The sequence below is a fragment of the Suricata suricatta genome, chromosome 9, assembly GCF_006229205.1.
Source record: "Suricata suricatta isolate VVHF042 chromosome 9, meerkat_22Aug2017_6uvM2_HiC, whole genome shotgun sequence".
NCBI lineage: Eukaryota > Metazoa > Chordata > Mammalia > Carnivora > Herpestidae > Suricata > Suricata suricatta.
In genome coordinates this window covers 63,887,765-63,910,379 of record NC_043708.1, presented here as the reverse complement: position 1 = coordinate 63,910,379, position 22,615 = coordinate 63,887,765, and positions in this window count along the sequence as shown.

The following is a 22,615-nucleotide window of genomic DNA, read 5'->3' as shown; positions in this document are numbered from 1 at the left end:
CTTTCCTACAAATGGCCATATGTCATTCTTTCTCATTGCCGTGTAGTACTCCATTGTGTATATATACCACATTTCTTGATCCACTCATCAGGTGATGGACATTTAGGCTCTTTCCATGTTTTGGCTATTGTTGACATTGCTGCTATGAACATTGGGGTACATGTGCTCCTATGCATCAGCATTTCTGTCTCTCTTGGGTAAATCCCTAGCAGGGCTATTGCTGGGTCATAAGGGAGTTCTATGGATAGTTTTTTGAGGAACCTCCACACTGTTTTCCAGAGAGGCTGCACCAGTTTACATTCCTACCAGCAGTGTAGGAGGGTGCCCATCTCTCCACACCCTCGCCAGCATCTACAGTCTCTTGATTTGTTCATTTTAGCTACTCTGACTGGCGTGAGGTGGTATCTCAGTGTGGTTTTGATTTGTGTTTCCCTGATGATGAGTGACGCTGAGCATCGTTTCATGTGCCTGTAGGCCATCTGGATGTCCTCTTTGGAGAAGACACAGAACTTTAAACTCCTGTAAGATAAAAGCATCATCAGAGCACTGGCCTACCCGTATTGGTGGCTAACTTGGTATTACCCCTCTCTAATAGGTCTTATTGTCACTCATTTATTTAATGCCTAAATATATGTGTAATAATATTTACAGATATATACAGAAAGAAATCAAAGACCACTCTTTCTAAAAGTACATTGTACAGGAGAATATTACTGCAATGTCTGTTATTTAACCAATTTAGCATTATCCTTGATTTTGCTAATTGGGAGACCATTTGTGTGTAAAGGAATTGAACTGCCAATGAAAATAAAATAATTGAAAAAGTAAAAAACAGAAATTTCAGAGCTTTCCTTAATTTTAATAGACTGCCCAAACCTCATTCATTTTAATATGCTGATTTTTATTTATTAAATATCGACCAGGTGGTGGTATTAAGTCCTGTCTACATTTAGCTGCAAAATGTAGTGGAGCAACCTCATCTTTCATGCCTCAGTTTCTCACCCATAACTGGGAATAATTGGAGTATCTATCTTATAAAATATTGTATAAACTAAATGAGATCAATACATATATAACACTTATTATTAAGCTTGTCAAACAGAAAGCACACAATAAATATTAGGTATCTTCATTATCATTATAATTAATATCAATTCATTTTGTGAAAACTAAATATAGGACCAGTAGAGAAACGAGGGAGAGAAATTTTAAAGACTTCCTTGGGGCACTGGGTGGCTCAGTTGGTTAAGCAACCAATTCTTGATTTTGGCTCAAGTCATGATCTCATGGTTCATGGGTTTGAGAGCCCCATGTTTGAGACCTGTGCTGACAGTGCAGAGCCTGACTGAAATTCTCTCTCTCTCTCTCTCTCTCTCTCTCTCTCTCTGTGGCCCTCCCCCAGCACACACTTTCTCTCTTTCTCTTTTAAAATAAATAACCTTAAAAATAAAGACTTTCTTAGAACAATTGTCATAAAAGTAAATAGAAGTACAAAATACTGTTTTAATGAAGTATCTTAAACTGGACATAATGTTTTTTGGGGGCTAGAAGTCAGTAGAGCAAATTAGGTAACTGTCAGTGATCAGCTCTCTTATCCATGAAAGTAGGTTGGCATTATTAATCCCTTCCCCATTTGAATTGTGATGACTATATGACTTTAAAAAACGAGTTGCTTACAAAAGAATTTAAATATAAAAGGACAAATATATGATTCTACTTACATGAAATACCAAGATGAGACAAATTCAGAGACAGAAAGTAGAATAGTGGTTGCTAGGCGTTGAGAGGAAAGGAGAATGGGAAGTTGCTGTTCACTGGATACAGAGTATCAGTTTGGCAAAACAGAATTTTTCTAGAGATGTATGGTGGTATGGCTTTATAACAATGTTAATGTACTTAATGCCACAGAACTGCACACTTAAAAATAGTTAAAATGGTAAGTTTTTATGTGAGAAATATTTTGTCACAATTTTAAAAAGACAAACTGGGTGATATACATGGGAGAGTTAACAAATGAAAAGAGAAAATACAGAATTAATCCAATATATTGAGGTAAAAAAAAATGATCCTTGTCTATAGTTTGTGGCACTTGATCATATAATATATCTCAAATTTACTTTGAGTTTGCATAAGACCCAAGACTAAGACTTTGATTTTAAATATTATTTTACCCAAAATTCCTCATGAATATTAAATAAACTCCTTTGTCTTCAGACTTGAGAATAACACAATTACATCATATCACTAACAAAAGTGTCCACTTCAGTGACTCAGGACATCTAATGAGAGCATTGTGATCAGCACTTCCAACAAGGCAATCTTCTTTAGAATATATCTGTATCTTGTGCCAGAATAAGTGAGGGCATTATAAGACAAATTGTGGCTAATGCATTCTCCCTTATGCATTTCTGGTCTGATGACCAGTCCCATTAGATATCATCCCAAATGGGTTGGGAATGCTACTGAACACGAGAAAAAAGACATGTTCCTCCTGCATAAGTACAGCCAACACAAACATCACCCAACATGAGTGCTGCTCTGGCATTTTATTCTTCATTCTGAGGTGTTTCTTGTAAGTCTCAGGAGATGAGAAGCTAATATACCCTGTCTGCAGAGATTCCAAACAAGCAAATGTTCTTCATTATTAGCTACCAAATTTGATATCTGGTTTCCAAGCCTTATCCTTTCACTCAAAAGTTACCCTGATTTCAAATAGCCCCATTTCTCTGTTTTATCAAGAAGCAGCAACAATCTACTACCACCACTGTTATTATGACATTTCAATCAGCTCGTTTCATTGCAGTCTGAGAAAACACTTTGTTGAAACCCAAAGGAAAATCTGCCACGTTTCCATTCAGGCATATGGCCAGGGAAAAAAAGCTTAATAACCAGTAATCAGAGTCTGCCTTCTTTGGGTGGAATCCACTGTGGACAAAAACAATTTATGCTGCACTGGACGAAAATAGTTCATCGATGTTATTTTCCAAGAGAGAGTTAAAATAACTCCTTCTCATCTGATATCCCAAAACTAGGAGGGAAAGAGTTCAGATAATGTTGGGATCGATAAAGTCACAAAAGCAGAGTCATATAGGAAATACATCTTGAAATTACTATCTTGTTCTTTTTATCACAGAACTTGCTAAAGAACAGTTAGGGCCATTATGAAGGGTAGTATTACAACAAGTTTTAGTTCAGGGAATCATCAAAATGAAAGATAACAAAGATATAATATGTATCTACCTAGAGTAGTGATTGCAATGATCAACAATCTGAAGTGTTTTTCCCTTTCAGAAAATAAACCTCTGATTATTTCCCAAGACTTCTGTAATTCAGAATAGTAAATCATCAAAGATTATCTTATATTATATTAAATATATTTTGAACTGTTTTGAATATGGATATATATTTCATAGAAAATTAATATAAGCAAATTAATGAGGACTCAGTAAGTCCAAACTCAGGTGAAATGGAGAAATATCTCTTTTATTATGTATCAGAACCTTTAACTCTTTGCCAAAATCTTCCATGCTCAGAATATTATCCTTTTAGACCATGCCTTCTGACCCTCTCAGGCAGAAGTGCTCCTCCATACAAACTACCCTTTCTGCAAAAGGCATGTGTTTCAATAACAAAGATATCTCTGCTTGGACAATGAATAGAGGGAGCTCTATGTCAGTAAAACAGAAAGTAGGCAATACTTGTTTTCACTGGCAATACACTGATTCCTAAACTTTGTTGTACATTAGAATGACCCAGAAAGCTTTTTAAAAGATGCTCGGATCATACCCCACACCAAAGAAATTAGAATGCCTGGGGATAGGAGGGAAACATAATATTTTTGAAAGATTCCCAAGTAATTCCAATGTGCAGCTAAGTTTGGGAAGCATTACAATATATATTGGAAGTCAAAATTTGTTATTAATTTTATGCCAATAAACTACCTCTTCACACCAACAATTGAGAATTGGCAGTGTTTTAATTTTTTCACATTATTTAAATTTAATAACCCTAGGAAAGTCAATTAGAAATGAAGCTGCCAGAATAAATAATATAAAGCATCTCTTCTTGTTTATCACTATCAAATCAGTACCATACTATGGCCTCATGAAACATTTTCTCATTAAATATTTAGTTTTTATAATTTCATTTCTACTACCATTTTCCTAATAGGGCTGGTGTAGACTCTCATTGGGAAAAGTGTATTTATTCACTACAAGGAATGGATGTTTCCAGGAAGTTTGCAATTGTAAATGTGGTTTGGTTTTCCAATATGATATAGATTCTGTAATGTAAGAGAGAAACACTCAAATCATACCCACTGTAATCTCTTAATTTTTTGTCCTCAAACTCCAAAAACCTCACTCCCACCTAGAAACATTATACTAAATCCTCAATTTTTCACCTTCCATTTGTAGATAATACAAATATCTTTTCATTAAAAACTCTCATTTATCAGGGCACATGAGTGGCTTAGTCAGTTAAATATCCAACTTCTGATTTCAGCTCAGGTCATGATCTCATAGTTCATGGGTTAAAGCCCCATGTTGGTCTCTGTACTGATGGTGCAGAACCTGCTTGGAATTCTCTTTCCCTCTCCACATACCCTACCTCTCTGGCCTTTCCCAGTTCATTCATTCTCATTCTCATTCTTTCTTTCTCTCTCAAAATAAATTTAAAAAACATATTAAAAACTCTCATCTATAATTTCATTAAGCATTTATATCAGTAGAACATTTTAAAGTATATTTCCATCATTCATTAATTTTTTAAGGAAAGCAATTTCTACATTCTCATTGGAAAACTGGAGACATTTCCAGATAATCCACACTTATTTTGACCATTTTCCTTAGAATACTGCTAAACTAACCTGTTTCCTTTGCCAAAATGCCACTGCACCTTCTAACATATGTATACTTAGGCATCTGACTCCTTCTTTTAGGCTTTTTGAGCTGAGACAAATCTTGGAAACAGTAAATTTTTATCAAAAACATTTTTATCTTGTAGAGTCTATATAGCTTTATTACCTGAATTCTTCCTTCCTCTCTCTTCACTTTTTCTTGTATAATAATTGATATATTCCCAAGGAAGAATACAAACAGAAGAAAATCAAATGGTCCCCTTCAAAAATTCCTTAGGTGTCATGAAAGCTAATCAACAATAGATACTAAATTTTTTAAATATCAAGCCAAACAAGTTAATTCTTGCTCACGTTGTGATTCCTGAATAGAAATCTATACTTCTATGTTTCTTCATTTCTTAGAGTCCTGAAGAGATTGTGGAAGTGTCCTTGAAGCTCAGAATACTGTAGTTTCCAAGTCCTTATTCAATGCCTTACTCATAAACTAACCAATCTGATTCTAACTCGAGTTAACAATAACTCCACAAACATTTGCTAAAGGTGTACTATGTATCTGGCACTGTGTGAGACATTCTAAAAGATGAAGAAGATAAGGGGTCTTGAAATTGCCCCTAGAATTTATAACTTGGTTGAGGAAGGAAGGTGTTATGGATTATAAAACAGTTATTTTTTGAACCATAAGAAAGGAAAAACATGCAACCAATTAAATATTAACATGTCTTCATGGGGCTCCTGGGTGGCTTAGTCAGTTGGGCAGCCGACTTTGTCTCAGGTCATGATCTCACAGTTCATGGGTTCAGGCCCTGCATTGGGCTCTGTGTTGACAGCTCAGAGCCCAGAGTCTGCTTTGGATTCCGTGTCTCCCTCTCTCTGCCCCACCCCTCCCTCAAAAATAAATAAGCATTAAAAAAAATTACCATGTCATCACATGTCAAGATACATTGACATTTTAAAATGCATTCTGATTTTAGAGATGCTGAAATGAAAAAAACATATAAGTGTATCTTAGTTTCAGTACAATAGGTTATATGCCTATAACAACTAGAAAATAATACACAACAGTGCTAAATACAGGAGAGGCTGTACACACAGTGATGGGCAGAGGGTGAATGCAATAGATACCATCGCAACCACTTGGATGGTTTGCAGAATGACTAAAGCTAAATGGAAACAAGAAATCAAAACACTAGTAAAGTCCCTGGAGTTTCAAATAATGTCAAGATGGCAAATTCCTACTTGCTCACTTTTCTGAGAAAGGTACATTGAATACCACACTTATATTCAGTCCACTGTCATGTCTTCCTCACCCTGCAACCAAAATATCTTTCACATCCATCACTTCTCCTTTCACACATGCCACTACACTATTCCCCCTCATGATTTTCTTTATCAAATCTCTCTAGGCAGCATTTAAATTAATCATCCCCATCCACAGATCTGAACACAATGATCCCAACATTGAGGGGATGGCAACAATGACTAATCAATGGTGACTAAACTACTCAGCTTGGCATTCAAGGCACTGAAAGATCTGACCCTAATATATGTTATCTTTTATTTTTCCAATGCAACAGCAGTTCTTTTAACACATTTCTGTTTAATTGACTCATCAGATCAATGCTCTCCATTCCCTCTGTAAAACATGGATGATTAAACACTCCAGGCTAGCAAGTTATAAAGTACATCTGTGCCCTTCTCCCACCAATTAGCTGTATGCTTGTCCAAACCCATTTATGCCAGTCTTACTTATTCTTCCAATTATGTGATTTAATTAAATATGAAAACTGATAAAATATGAGTACAGAAAGAAAATTGTTTCTATGAACACTAAGTTATGTGCTTGATTTAAAAAAAAAAAACAAGCTAATAAAAAAAAATGATGTCAAACCAGGAATGGGCAAGACAGCTATAACAAATTGAGGGGGGAAAAAGTAATAAAAATCCAGAAGGATACCACGTGCAGATTGTATCTTCCAGTTTTGCTCCATTTTAAATAACCAAATGGCTTTATATCAAATCAGGCATAAAATGGTGTATTATGGGTACAGACTACAATCAGCAGATTCATATTCCAAGAAAACAATTTGGTTCTTTAAGAGATGATTGACAAATAAAAATATGCTTGTATATCCTATATTAAAATAAAGGCCTACATATGTTTTTTAACTATTTCCCCACTTTTACCAAGGTTTCAATTTGTGAACTAGCGATAAGTTCCAACTCCCTAAATAAAGAAACTCTACTCCTACCCTAGACTCCAACCAAACTTCAATCCCTAAACTTACACTATTTCTTCTTAATGAAATAAGCATTTCCCATATTGCACACTATTCAAATTCCCTTAATCCTCAAGAATCTGTGCAAATGCTCTTATCTCCATATAGTATTCCCTAAAGCCTTCCTGTCAGAAATTGGAGTTAGAGGTATTTGAGGGTTCTAATATCAGCTCTACCATCTAGTGTGGAAACTGAATCAAATGTATTAATCTCTACATCTCAATTTCCTCATCTGTAAAATGAGGTAATACCTATCACATAGGATTATTAGAGGATTTAATGTATAGAACACTAAACATAATGGCTGTAATGTAGGTGGGTTCAAAAAATGAGAGACACCTATCTCCATCCCATGCATCTTTCTTTTGGATGCTAACAGCCCCTTGTTCTTCTTTTATGATGCCTCTTGGTTTCTGTTCTGTATTATAATAGTTTCAATACACATCTCTTCCCCATTAGATATATATTCCTTGACTGCTAAGCTGCAAAGCCAATACTTGTTTTGCAATCACTTGTCTTGCTTTTAAATAAGTAAATAAACAAAAGGACAAATGATTGGTGAACTTTTATTGTGGTTATATAAACAGAGGTCTGGCAAAAGAATGAGGAAAAGAGAAACAATTTAGAGTATATACTTTGTGCTCTACTTAACTTTCTACAAAACTTTATTCAATAACATAGATAAGAGGCTTAATTACAGCAGCTTAAAGATGGGTGCTTCTATATCTCCTTTTCTAATGGCTTCATGTTTTGTTTTTGTGTTGATTCTTTCTCCTCCAAATGTTGATGGGGTAGATTATACCTGACAGCAGTCTTGGAAACCCCTGGAAAATTTCAGTCTTTGCAACGCAACATTTTTTGGAAAAAGAGAAAACTTTTGCCGGTCCCCTAATCCCCATACCAAAAAGGATTGAAATGCCGCATTCTTTTTAGTTGACAATTGACTGGAACATTTTGCAAATAAGTGCCAGGCCTCAATGAGGTGCAAAATACTGACTGTATTAGCTAGTTATTTAGAGAGATGTGAAGATGCTCTTGCCAACATACATTCAATTTAGGCTTTGAATGCTTTGCGTGATCTCCCAGGCAGCACTTGTTTGAAAATGTTGGAATTTAATTTAGAAGTCTTCACATTAGTTTCTTTGTCCTTATTTTTAAAAGCAGCAATAATTCTTCAGTTCTTTAAAACATACTCTAGGGCCATCTGGGTGGCTCAGTTTGTTGAGTGTCCAACTTCCACTCTGGTCATGATCTCACAGTTCATCGGTCCGAGCCCCATGTTGGGCTCTGTGCTGACAGCTCTGAGCCTGGAGCCTGCTTCTGATTCTGTGTGTCCCTCTCTCTCTCTGTCCCTCCCCTGCTCATGATCTGTCTCTGTCTGTCTCTCAAAACTAAATAAATGTTAAAAAAATTTTTTTTAATAAGTAAATAAAATAAACAGACTCTAGAGTTAATCTCTATATGAGTGTGTACATATATGTGTACATGTGTAAAATATGAAAATTACCATGCTTTTCTATTATTTAGCTCTCTTCTAATTTTTGTCATTGATCTTAAACTTTCCCAGTGTCAAAACACTGAAAATGGAACTGCAGTACTATTTTTGTAGAGATGACCACTTTAGGCCCATAGCCTTTTTAGGTTTCCTATATGGATTCATATGTAATTTTATGATCACAAAGTATGAGGCTGTTAAAGGGCACTGAAAGGTCTTTGACCCTCAATGTGACTTATATCACTTCTACCACAGATAAACAAGACTTTCTCCTCAATCAGGATATAATATTCAGTGTCTATTTCTGAACTGTCACAAATTAATATTTATAATAGTAACAACATATTTCTATACATAAGAAATATTCATTGTTTCTGCTCTCCTGGTAGGAGGCTCAGATATGTCTAGACATATTTAGTAAACTAGTGGGTTAGGCTTTACCAGAGCTTTGTCATACACTGCACAAGTTATGTACTTCACAGCTCTAGGGAAGTACATAACATTTATACAGACTATATCATCATGACATGCAGGGAGCCTGGACATAGGGTGAAAAATGGGTTCTGGATAAGGGGAAACATCAGCAACAGACAGAGGCTTGAGAAAGGGTAATAGTAGCATCAAAATTCCAGCTATTAATATACCAGAAAAAGAATATAAAAAGCAAATTGTGTTCCAGGCTGATTCACAAGCAAATGAGACTTCCCTTGGGCGTTCCCAGAAATGGATGGCTGTGAGGAAGTTTTTGAAGGCCTGTAATTCCTCAAATATAAGATCCCTAAAAATATGACTTTCTCACGGTCACCTAGGTAGGCAAACCAAGAATACAAGTCACTAGGAGTTTCATAGTCATGGGTGACCAAGAAGAGTCCATGAACCTTGACTCTGTAAATAACATGTTTTGCATTCAATGGAATATTGGAAAAGAGGGCCAACTCTGAGAGTATGTTATCAAACATTATCTTAAAACTATCTTTATAATGCTGGTATGAGAATTACTTAATGGCCATGTGCTTTGAGATATTAATAACAAGGAAAATATATAAATGTTCATCCTGTCCCAATACAACTATTTCATTAAAAGATCCTTTTGTTATGACAATGACTACCATCAGATATAGTCCATCACCTAGCTACCTTAAATCAAAATTGTAGATCTTCTCAGAGACCATCATTAAAAGAACTTTTGAAACTATTTTTAATATTTCCCCATGCAACCTTCTAGAATGACTAATAGCTGTACTTAGATCCAAAGTTAGAGTTTTAAGATTGAATATTGCTACATATGCCTTCTATTGTTTACTTACAATTGCACAGGCTTTAAAACCAACAGACCTGAGTGGGAATCCCAGCTTGACGCTTATTAACTGTGTGGCCTCTGACCAGTTACTGAGTCTTTCTGTGGCCACTTCCTCATTTATAATATCCATCTTACAGGACCATGCTAGGTCTTAGAGATGTCATCTGATACAGTATTTCACAGATGGTATTGGTAACTATTATAATTTTTGTTATCTAGATGACTAAAGTCCTCTTATTGCTCAATAATCTTTGATATAGAAATATCCATTTTCTACTTTTTTAATTTTTTTAATGTTTTTTTATTTTTGAGAGAGTGACTAAGTGCAAGTGGGGTGGGGGGCAGAGAGAGGGAGAGGGAGAGACACAGAATCTGAAGCAGGCTCCAGGCCTGATGCAGGGTTTGAACCCATGAACAGCCAGATCATGACCTGAACCAATATCGGCTGCCAAACTGACTGAACCACCCAGGTGCCCCATAGAAATCCACTTCTTCACTCTCTAAGAACTAAAAATTAAGTACACTGCAACAGAAAGATATATCACTTACCAGATAAGAAAAACATAAGCTCTTCATAAAGAAGATAAGATCATAAGAAAATAAGATCTTCTAAATCTGTTTACATACTGACATATCTGTAAGTCACCAGATCTAAAATCAATTTAGCCTTTTGCATAATATTTACAAAATAATTTTATTGGGTCTTTTTAAACCAATTTTACCAATTAAATTTTAATTTTTTAATTTTATTATTTAAACTTTTATTATTTAATTTTTAATACAAATTTAATTGAATTTAAAATTAAATTGAATGTTACCAATTCAATCAATATAGGAGTATATAAATAAAAATGCATAGTCTGCCCCTTCCCCCCATTTAATCAACTTCCTCTGAAAAAATCAGTACTCACTGTTTGATATTTGTCTTTCCCCATATTTTCCTATGTTTATACTAATATCTAAACTTCTAAACCATACCACCATTAGTGCAGCAAGAAAGCATCTTAGAAATGTCAACTTTTGTTATTCTCTTGTGTGTGAGCACTCTCTCTATCCACATCTCAACTATGATATGCCATGACTAGATAAAGAGCTTCCTACTAAGGAACCAGTTGGAATCCTGTGAATGGGGTTCTATTCACTGAAGAGATGGCCAGGGTATCCCACTGATTAGATGTTACTTACTACCCAATTAGGATATCTGTGAGAGTAAAAGAGCACACTATTAATAGTTACAGTGGATAACAGGCCTAAACCAGGACTGCCTGATGCTCTCTGGGGTATACCGTCTCTCTACATTTAATTCACACTGACATCTCTCCTTTTTTCTCAATCTCCCTCAAAACATGGCTTTAATGATGTTATATCCATCTCAAAACTCTTCAATGACTCCCCACTTTCTAGAACAACATTTCTAAAATTCTTTGTCTCAGGACAATGTTCCTAGTGGCAATATTTTTTTTTTTACTCAGAATGGCAAATTTGCAGCCATATTCACACTACCTCATATTCACATGACCACCCTGGCCTCTCTGGAAGGCATCTTAGTTTAGAATCCATGCCAACTTAACATTCTCAAACTTATTTACTAATGAAGTCTTCCTCTCCCACATCCTGACTCTATCCCAGTGCGTACATTTGTCTTCCAACTAGATTGTTAGCCCCCTATCATCTTCATATATGCTATCTTCAGAATAGATTCCCAGTAAATATGTATTAAGAAGAAGGAAGGAAGGAAGGAAGGAAGGAAGGAAGGAAGGAAGGAAGGAAGGAAGGAAAAGAAGTTTATTTGATTAAGTCAATGATTGCTTTCTATATGTTCCTGAAGTCAGCCTGACTATTGCAGATCTGTGGATTCTGGTGATAGGAAGTTTATAAAAGTTCCTATCTACCCCATATAGTTCTCTTGTCACTAGAGTCACTATTGGGGTAAATAATAAAAGTGTAAGAGTTCTATCCTTAGAAAGTGACCATGATTTGAGTAGGACAAGTAAAGGCCCTGTATGGGTAGGAAAGCTTTTTCCTCTAGTCCTTTTCCATGAGTACTAGTTAAATGTAAAATGGTAAGTAGAGAGCCTAAAGGCATGCCATAGAAAATGTGTAAGCTCAGTGGTTGAAAAGCTGTGCAGAAGTTTAGAGGGCACTATGAGATACAGTTTAAGGAGTAAAGACCCCTTGAAAAACTACCAGAGGCAGTGTTATGGTTGCTTACGACCAGTTACTTTGAGTTGCTAATTTTGCCCTCAAAATTTTCATTGTGCTTAGAAACACAAAATATCAGCAATTTCTTCAGCTGTTCCAGAAAGCATGGTTTGGGGACACACTAAAATGTCAGTCCTACTGCTCACTGCTATTGAACAGTTAATGGTAGGATGGGGTCCTTAAAATATGCTTAGGTGTAGCTGTCTTCCCTGCAGCCTCATAACTAAATTAACGAGGCAAGCAAGAGGCAAGTTTAGAAAATATAAAAGCAATACATTGGAATAATGGTATAGTAAGAAAGATGTGGTTATAAATTGAGATCTGCTGGTCTTGAAAAAGTTACAATAGTCATAAAAAGAAAATTGATGATGATGATAATGATGGTGGTGATTATAATAATGTGATGATGATTTGGTAGGGTGAAAGGAGCATATAACCAAAAGTGAGAATGCCTGGGTACTAGCTCAGCTCTGCTATGTACCTGCTCCAGGACTTTGAACAAATCACTTAATTACTCTAAGACATTGCTTTCTCATCTCTATGATGGGAAAATTAATACTTCCCTGTGTGTCTCTTAAGGTTATTACATGGGCAAAGTGAGAAATAGACGGAATCATTCTGTAATCGGCAATGTGCTTAAATAATTAATGTTCAGCTTTGCTAGAACGCCCTTGCCAACCAAGTTATCATGGTGAATTGCTAGCCAGGTTTCTAGCTTTCAGATGGGATCATGTGAGACAAAAAACAAAAGACAAAACAAAACAAAACAAAAAACCCACATGCAGAGTCTGTTGAACTCTTGGAGCTTTGTGTGAAAAAATGCAAGCATATATATGAAGTTTTAATAAGTCTAAGATTTGCAGTCCTAATTAACTTTTTAAAATTGCAGTATAGTTGACATCTAATATTATATAGTTTCAGGTGTACAACACAGTGATTCAACATTTATATACATTACAAAATGGTCATCACAGTAAGTGTGGTTGCCATATGTTACTGTACAAAATTACTACAATATTACTGATTATATTCCCTATGCTGTCCTTTACATCATCATGACTTTATTTTATAACTGGAAGTCTATACCTCTTAATCCCCTTTATATATTTCACCCATAGATATATACATATACCACATCCTCTTTATCCATTTATCTATCGGTGAACACTTGAGCTGCTTCCATAATTTGACTATTGTAAATAATGCCACAATAAACATAGGGTTGCATATATCTTTTCAAATTAGTGTTTTCATATTCTTTGGGTAAATACCCATTAATGAGATTACTGGATCATAGGATAGTTCTATTTTTAATTTTTTGAGGGGGAGCCTCCATATCGTTTTCCACAGTGGCTGCACCAGTTTGCATTCCCACCAATAGTGCACAACAAATCCTTTTCCTCCACAACTTCACCAACACTTGTTGTTTCTTGTGTTTTTCTATTAGCCATTCTGACAGGTAAGAGGTGATAGCTCATTGTGGTTTTGATTTGTGTTTCCCTGATGATTAGTGATGTATAACATCTTTTCATATGCCTGTTTGCCATCTGTGTGTGTGTCTTTGGGAAAATGTCTAATTAGGTCTTCTGCCCAATTTTTAGTTGAATTGTTTGGGGTTTTGCTATTAAGTTATAAGAATTCTTTATATATTTTGGATATTAACCTTTGATCAGATATATAATTTGCAAATATCTTCTCCAATTCAGTAGGTTGTCTTTTTGTTTTGTTGATGACTTCCTTTGCTTTACAAAATTTGTAGTTTGATGTCACCCCAATTGCTTATTTTTGCTTTTATTTCCCTAGCCTGAGTAGACCCCCAAAAAATATTTCTAAGACCCGTGAATGCAAATCTTCTTTACAAAATTTTTAAATAACACAATTTTATGGCACTTGTATTTTTAAAGTATCTTCTAAAATAGCTGACCCATAATAGAAAAGAAGTATTCTGCTATATGTCTTAGGATGAAAAGGCAAATGCTATAGGATAGAAGGGAGTATTGTCCTGGAACTTAAAAAAATCTAAATTCTAGTCTATTGTCATTCTGCATTAGCCAAATGAGGATGTAGAACTAGACAACGTCCAATGTCCTTCCCAGCTCTAACATTTGATAATTTCTATGAAGTTACCTATGCTTCCCCCAGGTTACCAGATGCAGTGACACTGAATGGCATTCTCTTTTCAGCCAGCTCTGCTGTCAACTCTGGTAGCATGGGTTCTCCTAATATCAATGGGATGTGACACACAAAGAAGAAATGAAGAAATGCACTTTGAAAACATTTTCCATTTCGAACAGGAAAATTTCTGTTTACACTTCGCATGCAATGTGCAAGATGTAAATGTCAAAGCAAGAGCTTGATAAAGTTAACACACAAGTAGCTGGGTTAAACTGAGAACTAGACATAAACCTGGCCATCACTGCTGAATGGGCTACCATACAAGGTTGGATCTGAGCCCTCCAGATCACAAATGGCTGAAGACAATCTATAGCACAAGGATAGTATTAGAAGTCAGCACCTATCACTGAAGACCAACTAAATGCCCATAATAATCTAGGCTATCTTAGTCCACAGTTTCCTGACCTGAATGAGTTCTCGTTTCTAAAGGTTGCAAGGATAACAAGTTAGAATTTATTAAAGATAATTCAAATGCTTTAGGGTTATTAAATAATTTCAGTTCATTATACCACAACCATTACCTTGACACTGAAATACCCCTTTATAAGATGCCACTAATATTTTGTAGAATTTTGCAGCTGCATTCGATGCTACAGCCTTCCCCATCATTAATCTTTCCTGTTCCTTTTAGGCAATTTTGAAAATAAAAAAAAATTACAAAGTTAAAAGAGTTCTTGATTTGTTTCCTTACTTTCTGCACTATACCTTTCAGAGAAGGAAATCTCTTAATCTTCCCCCATAACTTCCTCTAAGGTCTAATCAGTATTGCATCAAGAAATGCTTTATATGTACTCTGATTCTGTCTTGCCAAGGAATAAGAACTTTATTTCTTAGTATTCAATACTGTATTATCAATAGAGACCCAAAGTTACTACTAAACAAGAGGTTTGGCAGTTCTTGGTTTCCGTGTCTCCATTCATCTCTCAGGTCTATTTTCACCACATATTCCATGAGGATTTTATTAGATTTTATGAATCTAAGCTTTTGGACATATTCTCTCCAACTAGAATGTTCACCCATCCATTCACTTATCCTCTCCTTTGACTTATCCTTACTCATCCTACAACATTTAATTCAAATATCCCCTTCTCCTGGAAGCTTTCTTTGACCAATACCCCCCTTCACATACACATACACACATACACACAATTAGATACTCTTTTATCTTAGTTCTCATAACAACCTTGACTTAATTCCTGCTTATTACCACAGAACACTGTAATTGTTGGCTTATTTCCTCCTCCAAATACAGATAATAACTCTCTTGAGGGCACGGATGATCTTACTCATGTCTGCAGCTCCATCATCTAGCATGGTACCTGGACTATAGAAAGTAGTCAAGACATATTTAGTAAATGAATAAATGTGAATAAATGCATCCATCTCAAGCACTTGTTCCTCCCACTACTTCTCTAAAGCGATCTTTTTTGTTTCTATATTAAAATTATGAAAATTTAACAGCCTCTTGATGACAATTTGGAAGCCTCACTAAGACCTCTCAGACGGCATTTCTCTTGTGTTTGAGAATGTGTCTGCTTTGCATGACAGTCCAGATGTCAGCCTTTCCACATTTCCCCAGAAGTACCTTGAGTCGAATATGTCCCTCCCATGTAGTTCCAAACCTTCTATCTGGGCAGGCAGCTCTGTTGTTAGCTAACTGTCGGCATTACACTGCTGTATTCACAGAGGATTGTCAGCACAGTGCGGTATTATTATGCGAGATCATTTGCTCATGTAAAGACACATTAAACCTAGCAGTTGCTTTGTCTCTTGTCAAGAGAATTGTGCACTGTTACATTAGAGATGAGAGTTTGTAACGTCAACCTGCTACTGCTGTTTTGCTATCCACTTCAGAAGAATCGACAATTCATGCTTGTTTCCTTGTTTTCCTTCTGTGGTAACAACTTAGCCACTATCCAAACAGGAATCCTATCAGTGCCAGGAAAATAATATTCCATGGGGCAAGGATCTTTTCATGCAAGTTTCTCTACTGAGGGCTTCAGCCTCAATTCAGTGACTGGAGCACTGCCACTCCCTACCTTTAGATCACCTACAACATGCCTTCCAAGTTGGCATTCAGAATTTCCCAATGCCTCACTTTGCCAGGATTTCACCAGGCTTCATATCAAATGCCCTCTCCAACACATACTTCTTACTTGAATTACCACCTGTCCATTGAAACTTTCAGAAACCTGCTATGCTGGCCAGGCTAAATCATTACCTAACACATGCCCAGGATTCCCCTCCAGAACGGCACATGCTCAATGGGTAGTCTATTTCCAAAGTTCTCTTCCTCCTATTCCATTCTGTAGATATTAGGTGTGCCATATCCTAAAACCTGGTACATGACAGGATTTGATATACAGGATATTTCTACCTAATAAAAGAAGATAGAATTACTGAAAGCAAAGCAAAATCCAGCTTCCTGCTTCTGTTTCTCCAAGATTTTTTTCCCTCTCTTCACTCCTTATTTGTTTCCAAAATACTCACCAGAATGTAAAATATCTAAACCAAGCAAAAACAACAAAAAGAAAAGGCTTAAAGAACCAGAGGCTCTTAGAGAAAGTTGGGCGTCTTTGCAAGTAGGAAAAGGTGTTAATGTTAGCTTAATCATTGGCCAGCCCTACTCTTTTTTAAGGCTCACTTTGGTAGCCTCTATTATTACTAAGAAACAGCACATTTTCAACACTACATTTTGCCTCAGCAGGTCCCTTTCAACAATATATTATGGCTCTGTTATAGACTGGCCAAATTGCATTAATCACTTTCTTCAAGATGTAAGTTGTAGCGGATAATACATTTTTAAGTTTGCTTTCCTGCAAGAACTCTTTGACAAAGGGATAGCCTCTAAAAAGTCATCCCTTTCCATTCTGAGCCCAACAACACAGCAGACTGCATTTACCTCTCACGGTCTCATGCTCTCAGTCTCACAGCTCCTTATTCCTTTTTGTCCTTCTCTTAGTCTCAGATACCTTAAGAATTCAGCCAGTAAAATCTGATTGTCTGTCTAACCATCTTTCTGTCTGTCTGCATTTTTAATGTCTCATGTAAATAGGATGATAGAGTATTTTATTCTTGTTGGTTAAAGTCATAAAAAGCTAAAATTTTACAGAAAATAAACAAGGACATGTCTGACAATACGTGACTTTCAAAGAGGAAAAAAAAAGAAATTTAAGCTTTATTTTTCTTAATGAAGTCAAATAGATGTTACCTTTGTCAGTCCTCCAAAGCATGTCTCAGTTAGAAAAATCTTAAGCAATATGTGTTCATTTCTAGAAATTAAACTGTAACTGATTATATGCATTTTGAGCTAATCCTGTAGCACAAATTCATAATTTCAAATATCTGCACTTGATTAATCCTGAGGTTTCAATGAAATTTACATTTTCTGAAGAATTTTAAAAATTTTATTCAACAAAATTACTTTGAACATTTATTATTTTAATGTCATTCTTAGTTTTTTTCTTTAGGCCCTCTGCTGTCTTTTCAAAATATCATGTTATATTTTAAAAAGTCAATAATTTCTCCTCCCATAACTACCATAATTTTTATGAGAAAAACTCATCTTTAAATGGTCTATTTCCACCCTTGTCTTGTCAGTTAACTTTCCCAAGTCCTTTGACCTTGACTAGTTACTGAACTGAATAATTGGAGTTTGCTGGTAGGATGGTACATGGTTATATTCAGCCCAGAAAGGAATTACAAAGATATTTAAGGGGTTTGGGTATATATAATGGCAGAGAAAATGTATTAAAATGAAAAATAAAACTTACTGAGAATTCTATGCAATTTCTTTAAAACAGAGAGATTATAGGCATATGAGCCATAATTCAACACATGATGACAAAAATGGTAAATATATAATTTTTATTACTAATAGGGTAAAATTAATAAAGAAATGCAAATTAAAACAACACAAAGATATAATTATTCTTCCTATCATATGGGGGGAAGAAGATACTATACAATGTTGGCAAGAGTGTGGAGAAACTATTGCTCTTATTTGCTGCAATTGGAAGTGCTAATTGGCAAAACTTTCTAGAGGTCAATCTGAAAATACATGTTTAAGTTCAAATATTGCATATCCTTTGACTCAGCAATTTAATCTTTATAAATGTACCATGCACATATACTAAGACATATATACAGAACTGTCTATATGTACAAAAATATTTGCTGAGTGTTGAGCTTAACTCTGGAATCAGAAAGGCTTGGGCCGAAATCACAGCTCCATAATTTCTAGGTATGTGAGCTTGGACAAGCTACCTAGCATGTCTAGATTTACCTGCCTTCATCTGCAGGATTATTTTGAGAACTAAATGAGCAAATGATGTCTACAAAGTGTGATACAAAGTCCCTGATACCTCATAAGTACTTAAGAGGTGTTTATTACTCTTTGTAGTGATGATAATAATATTATAAAAATATTATGCAGGATTATTTATAAAGCAAAAAAACCTGAAAACAGCCCACCTAACAACTGTGGTATTAGTTAAATAAACTTAGGTTCATTCAGTGGAACACAGCATAGTTATTTTTTTAAAAAAATTCAAACTACATGTAAGTAGAGCCAAGATAAACTTTGAAAAAAATCAAGTTTTGGTGTTAATAGTATTATTCTATATGTGTGAGAAGACATAATAATATAATTTTACTAGTATGTGTCTAAAGAGAAAGAGCAAGAGAGAGAATATGAACCAACATTAACAGTGATTTTCCCTGGGAAGTGGAAAAATGGGGCACTTTAATTTTTTCCTCTATCATAAACTTTTGAAATAGTTTGTTTTTACAGAAGCGCATATTACTTTTATAATAAAAATTAGTTTTAAAAGAGTAAAAATGAATTCAATGTAATATAATTATTTTTTAAATTTTTTTTAGTGTTTTTTGTTTATTTTTGAGAGAGAGATAGAGAGAGAGAGACAGCACACGCAGGGGAGGGTCAGAGAGAGAAGGAAGCACAGAATCTGAAGCAGGCTTCAGGCTCTGAGCTAGCTGTCAGCACAGAGCCTGATGCGGGGCTCAAACCCATGAACAGTGAGATCATGACCTGAGCCGAAGCTGATGCTTAACCGACTGAGCCACCCAGGCGCCCCTATAATTCTTCGTATTCAAATCAGATCAAAGAAAACACATTGCATATTCTTGCAAGCTCTTGGTAAAGCGAGTTGCCTCAAGATGAAATGCTCAGGTATAAAAGGAGCTTTATTTTCTTCCCTTTGCCTTAGTTTAGCACTGCTTGCTTGCTTTGGTGTATTGAATAGGTAGAGCATGGAAATAAAAACCCAAAGAAGAGAGATAGATATATAAAACATAAAAATATTTTTAAATAATTCAATATGAGTAGAGAGATCTAATTTTTTAAACCTAGCTGCTTGCTACCTACTTTTCAATTATATATATGAAGGATTATCAAGATCATTTATATCCTCAGATTCCCAGAACCTCGTTTATAGAAAGTATTCAATAAATACTTGTTGAATGAATGAGTGGGGGCAGAATCTTGATTTTTCAAACACACTTCTTTTAATTTTGGAGTCATTGGACTTATGTGTTGTCTGTTGCCAAAACCAAACAGCAAAGACATGTGGTGGGCAGGTTAAAAAGAAATGAATTCAGAGGATCTCCTGGAAAATCACAAGAGAGAGAATACAGTCAAGAGAACTTGAGAGCTGGAAGACAAAGATGAAGCTATCTAATGTAACTCTGATTTCTATGAGGAAACTGAGTCCCAGAGAAGGTGAGTCATCCCAAGTGGTCTGATCACTGGTTAGTGACAGTCATGATTTAACTCAGGTCTTTCACTTCGTTTCAATTTCCCTTTCTATCTAGGTTGTTATTCCCAAAAAGACTGTTATTACTTAGAGAAATTGGCATAGATTTTTTCCTTCCTTATGAGGGAGGTGGCACCTTATGAAGTGATGAAAAGGAAAGGTTTACTCCAGTAAAATTATCTACTTTTATAAATTTATTTCATCATAACCTAAATTGTTTCCCATTGAATATTTACAGTGTAAATAGTAGACAATTGGAGCATCTCAACTCTGCTGTTACTGTGTCCTTGTAAAGGCGTTTCTGCCTTCCTACCTTTATTTTGACACTTGATCAAAAACAGGGTTAAACTAAGGTTGTTTGACATCTTTGTATTAACTTTGCCTAGGACAAAAATGGGAAAGTAAGGCAGAATACTTTCTCAAAATATAAACTAAATGAAAAAAACATTAAGAATTTCGAAGCATAGACCCCTTCTTTCAATGAGTTCTTCAATTATCTTCTGCCCATTCAAATGCATTCCTTCTCAGTTATTATTTAATAGCCCTCCTTCTGCATTAGCTATGGTGGCATTTATCATAGGGGAGATAAAATGTCAAAGCTAAAGAAAGGTAAATGGCTAGAAATGAAAGGCCAACGCAGAGGGGATATACAGGGAATGCCAACCAAGGAGAAAGTGAAGTCTGAGTAGTATTAGGAATTTCACTTAGCTGAATTTACTTAATATGGGAGCAAATGTGAGCCTGGAATAATACACGAGATTTTTAGGAAATCCTATTAAAGAGCTGATATTTTATGAGACCTGATATTTTCCCTTAGATTCTAGTCCATCCAAATTTAAGCTGGCAGAAGGGTGACTGATTCAACAGTATATCTTTTACTTACTCCAGCCCCAGATAAGTTTTTCCCCCTATTACCATGTTACACAAGGGCAACCCCACACTGGCAGTTGGTTGTTAATTACATTTGATGTGCAGTAACACAAGCGAGCTAATTAACTTGCATCAAAAAAGCTTTATTTACTGTGACAAATTAAACAAACTCATAAAGTGTTCAGCCACAATGGCTCTCAATTATCATGCAGTCCAAGTAATGTGGTGCAAACATATTCCCAGGCCTCTCTCAGGTATCATTTCAGTCTCACAGCCCTTCTGCACATGTACAATTATAAATGGATCTTTTTAATGAATAGAACTGAAAGTCAACTGCTCTTTATTTTGCTCTGTTTTGTGTGCATGTGTATGTATGTGATGTGTGTGTATATGTTCTCTAAGGTACAGTTGGATACATTGGTCATATTCAATTTCTTATCCTTCCTTATGTCACAGTTCAACAGAGTTTTCTTGGCCTTTAATCAGAGAACTGCCATAAAGTAAAAAGGGAAAAATGCTTTTGTTACAAAGCCCACGCTCCGCATTAGACATGACTGTCTAAAACTGGTCATCTTCAGACTCTTCTTCTAGACAGGGTTAACTCTTTAATAGAAACATCCCTACCCCCTGATGACACACATACAATGGGTATAAAACAGTGTCTTTCTCTTTAAGTAGAGTAAAAGGATAAGATTTGCACCCTCAGCCAATACAGCACAGCAGCAGAAAAACTGCTTGTCTTTTCAAGCAAGTTTTGTTGCTTTGGAAAAATTAAGTATAGTTTCTACCATTCTTTGCAAAACAGGGTCTTAAATTCACTGCCTGTGCTACATATTTAGTAAAACACATTCCCCTTCTATTCAGCTAATGATTTGAGGTTGGTAGCATGGTAAAATGGAAGAAACACTGAACTTGAAACCAGATGAAGAAGAAGAATAGCAACTAGTGCATGAAGCTAATAAGTAGCAGAACCAGGATCATCTAACTCAAAAGCTTGCTCTCAGCTACTGTCAAGAAAGAGGCTTTGCCAAGTTACTGAACTTGCATTTTCTTCTCTGCCAAGTATAGATAACTTGAGAATGTTTGGAAGGAGACTCACAATAAATAAAGCAGTAAATTGTTGATGTCATTAGGAATATTTGTTGATTGGCCTCACCAAAAGAGCTCATAATGAAAATCTCATAACTGTCATTTTTCACTAATAGAATTCTATACCTACCTAAAGGCCATTAAATGACCAGGGAGAAGAAATTTCTTGGAGGACAAAAAGTTTCCTCATCTACATGACAACCTAGAATGCCATTGTGTATGTCTTGGAGAGATTGTTATTCTGAGCATTCTGAGTAAAGAGTCAAGAAGCACCAAGAAATAGGAATGAAGGCTACGGAAACTGTCTACTTCATAATAACCCTACGAACATTTCTGAAAGTGAGCCATTCTTGAGTCCCTCACAGAGCCTTCCAAGAGAAAGAGAGGCAAAAGATGACCTTAGATTTGATTCCCTTTTAAAACTGATTCAGTTGCAAATGACATATCAGATAAAGGGCTAGTATCTAAAATATACAAGGAACTCACCAAACTTCACACCCACAAAACAAATAACCCAGTGAAGAAATGGGCAGAAGACATGAACAGACACTTCTCCAAAGAGGACATCCAGATGGC